Here is a 4,026-nt window from a genome sequence, read left to right on the forward strand (position 1 = left end):
CAAAATTCTCCCTATTGTGAAGCTATGCACCAAATACCACATGTACAAATAATGGCCTGATTGTTACAACAGGCTTATGTTGAGTCATTGATCATTGCTATGTTTCAATAAATATTTTTTCCTGATAATGAGCCAATTTATAATCTAAAGCCAGATGTTGACAGGCCTGGGCTCCTTTAAAAAAATGTATCATAATTATTATTATTTGATATTGCCATCTGGGACACATTATAAAAAATAAAAGGCTTTCTTGTGCTTTTGGAAGCTACTTCTTCCGGAATACTGTGTTCTCAAGACATCCCCTCACAGCATGGCCTCACAAATAGCAAGTCATTGGCATAGGCTTCTAAAAACACTTTCTCCTGCATAATCCCATTTTCACCGAAACCCCCAAATCATACTTATTCACACAGCTTATTCACACAGCTGCCATTTACAAAGTGCCTGCAATATGCCAGGCCTAATGCCAGATGCTGTGAAGAATGTGAAGCTATACAAATATATAGTCCTGCACTCACCACTCAGTTAAAGGACATTAAATAAAAATTAGTAGTATTATGTAAGGTTAAAATTTGGAAGCCATGTAGGGTATTTCCCTTTCTAGAGAGAAATCAAGGTTATGTCCACTCTGTCAAGCCTCACTATCCCCCTAAAATCAAAGAAAGGGGTGTTGACATTCTTGGAAGGAAACCTTTTTCCTCTACCCTTCTAGGTTCTTTGGCTGGTCTAAGAATCAATTAACATAGGACATATTAACAGGAGAAAAGCAAACATACAAATGGGACCCTTAAGAATATGACACCCATAGGCAATCAGGCCATTGAGGTTTATATGCCATTCTGAGCTAAAGGAAATCTCTAGAATGTCAACGGGGAGGAACACAACTCACAGAAAGAGGGGAAGAGCAAATGTTTGGTAAACAAATGTTTGCCTTACCCTGCAGAGCCCTCCAGGCTCTGCAGAGCTTTGCACCCCCCTTCACCCAGCAGTTAACCATTCCTAGTCCATATGCTTCATAGTTATCTCTGGTGCTAGTTCTCTTCCTGGATCAGACCCTCTATCTAAATTCTTTCAGGCACTTAAGGGAGAGGTAAAAGTTTTTTTAATCTGCCAGTATTGATTGCTTTCAGCTCAATAGAGTCCATATGCCAAAGTGGCACATTTTGTGGACACTTGGTCTGAATCCCTTCAATATGCATTGATCGGGCTTAACATTTCTTGGACCACAGTGCCAGGAAGTGGTGTTTTTGGTGTGAGAGGGAAGGAAACTGAAGTGCTAAGCCCCTTTGCAATCTTCAGTCTCCCTAGAGAGGCCTGGGCTACGTTCCCTCTAGAAAGGACCTTCTGTTTCCTGGAGTGGAACTAGGGTAGGGCCTAGGGGGAGGCCACGGGGCTATATAGGCTGGCAAAATGCTTTCTTAAAGTTCCACAAGAAATGACATTGGGCTATGAGTTAAGAAAAACTATCAAAAACATGGTTAGTTCAGGAGACCACACAACGTGTCCTTTCAATATTCGTGTTAAACTGTAGATCAATAGGCCCATTCAAGAATTACATAATTTCTGGGCACCTGGGTGGTTCAGTTGGTTGAGCATCTGACTTCAGCTCAGGTCACAATCTCACAGTTCGTGGGTTTGAGCCCCGTGTCGGGCTCTGTGCTGACAGCTCAGAGCCTAGAGCCTGCTTCAGATTCTGTGTGTGTGTTTCTCTCTCTGCCTCTCCCCCACTTGTGCTCTGTCTCTCAAAAATAAATAAACACTAAAAAAATTTTTTTTAATTAAAAAAAAAGAATTACATAATTTCTCATGAGAAGTTACCATTCCAGGACTTTACTACTTACTAGTAATTGGGGCTGGGACTCGGTGAGGTTGCATGCTAACTTGTACATCTGTGAATAATAGAGATGCAAATGATTTCTGACTAGTAGATAAGATAACCCCAAAGGTTGTGATTTTATTGCCCATAGGACAGTAAACCAATATTGTATATCTCATAATGACCTCATTCTGAAGTTCTTTTTAAAATTTCCTATAAGTGATTTCAGCTCAGGTCATGATCTCACTGTTTGTTAGTTCGAGCCTCGCTGTGGGTTCTGCACTGACAGTGAGGAGCCTGCGTTGGGTTCTCCCTCTCTCCCTCTCTCTCCGCCCCTCCCCGCTGCTGCTCTCTCTTTCTCTCAAAATAAATCAATAAACTTTTTTTTTTAATTAAAAATTAAAAAATAAATAAAATAAAATTGCCTATAAGTAGGGCTTGCTTCAGCAGCACATATACTAAAATGGGAACAATACAGAGAAGATTAGCATGGCCCCTGTGCAAGGATGATACGCAACATTGTCTATAAGTATCTGTTTCTCATCTTACCAGTTCCCTCAATTAACGAGTTAAATAAAATCTTTGACTTGTGTTTATTCTATATTTTTGAGAGAGTCATGTTTTCAACTTTTGAAATTTATACTTTGACAGAGGCCTGCGATCAATCCAGGGATAATGAGAATCCCTCTGCCTGGCCTTGTCCTCTGGCATTTATGTACCTTGGGAGCCTCAAAGGGAGTCTACCAGGTAGGAAAGGATTCCAGTGTATGGGACCCTGGGTCCTGTCCAAATACCACCTCCATGGTATCGAATCAAGACCACAAGCAATATATTGTTAAAAACAAAAACAAAAACAAAAACAAAACAAAACAAAACAAAAAACAAAAACAAAAAACCAGAAGATTAAAATTCAATTATGTGCAACAAAATTAAGTAGTATTGGATAATAACCCAAAATATAAATATCCATGTGTTCACTCTGATATAAATAAATGACTGAGTAAATGAATTCCAGAAGAATTGCAAATCTTTTATATCAATACTCCACCCTTAAGGAGGAAGAACATATCTCCCCACCTCTGAAAAAGTGGACTGCACATGAGTGCTTCCAAAGAGTACAGTATGAAAAGAACAAAAAAAGAGTAACTTTACGATAAAGAAACATGGCAAAACGTTAACTCAGCAAGGTGATCTGGGTGAACATCAACAGTGATAATATTCACCCTTGATACTATGTGATGAAAGCGCCACTTAAATTCTTTGGTCTTCCAAAAACACATACCCCCTGTCTAATCATGAGAAAACATAAAACAATTCCCAACAGAGGTACATTCTGTAAAATATCTGACCAGTACTCTTCAGAACATTAAAGATCATCAAAAACAAGGAAAGTCAGAGAAACTGCCCTACCCAAGAGAAATGAAATGAAACCTAACTACTGAATGTAACATGGTGTCCTACATGGGATCCTGGAACAAAAAAAAGGACACTAGGGGAAAACTGAGGAAATGTAAACAAAGTATGGATTTTAGTAAACAATTAAATGTATCAATATTGGTTTATTAATTGTGACAAATGTAGCGTATTAATGGATGATATTATAACAAGAGAAACTGGATGTGGGGTGTATGGGAACTCTGTATTATCTTCATAACGTTTCTGTAAATCTAAAGGTGTTTTGAAATTAAAAGTTTATTTAAAAATAAATCATGGGGTGCCTGGGTGGCTCAGTCGGTTGAGCATCTGACTTTGGCTCAGGTCATGATCTCATGGTTCATGAGTTTGAGCCCTGTGTTGGGCTCTGTGCTGACAGCTCAGAGCCTGGAGCCTGCTTCGAATTCTGTGTCTCCCTCTTTCTCTGCCCTCCCCTGCTCATGCTCTTTCTCTCTCTGTCTCAAAAATAAATAAAACATTAAAAACAAAAATTTTTTTATTTTTTAAAATTTTTTTTTTTCTTCAACGTTTATTTATTTTTGGGACACAGAGAGACATGAATGGGGGAGGGGCAGAGAGAGAGGGAGACACAGAATCGGAAACAGGCTCCGAGCCATCAGCCCAGAGCCTGACGCGGGGCTCGAACTCACGGACCGTGAGATCGTGACCTGGCTGAAGTCGGACGCTTAACCGACTGCGCCACCCAGGCGCCCCAAAAACAAAAATTTTTTTAAATCATAATTGGAGCGCCTGGGTGACTCAGATGGTTAAGCATC

General features: G+C 39.7%; 1 non-coding gene across 1 annotated transcript; it reads left to right on the plus strand.

Moving 5' to 3' along the window:
* The first annotated feature begins 2,254 nt into the window (after positions 1-2,254).
* Positions 2,255-2,357, plus strand: LOC121035198 (U6 spliceosomal RNA). Its single transcript, XR_005792787.1, has one exon. It is a non-coding gene; the product is annotated as a U6 spliceosomal RNA (small nuclear RNA).
* Positions 2,358-4,026: the final 1,669 nt, after the last annotated feature.

The sequence above is a fragment of the Herpailurus yagouaroundi genome, unplaced genomic scaffold (genome assembly GCF_014898765.1).
Source record: "Herpailurus yagouaroundi ecotype Mexico unplaced genomic scaffold, PumYag 160, whole genome shotgun sequence".
Classification (NCBI taxonomy): Eukaryota; Metazoa; Chordata; class Mammalia; order Carnivora; family Felidae; genus Herpailurus; species Herpailurus yagouaroundi.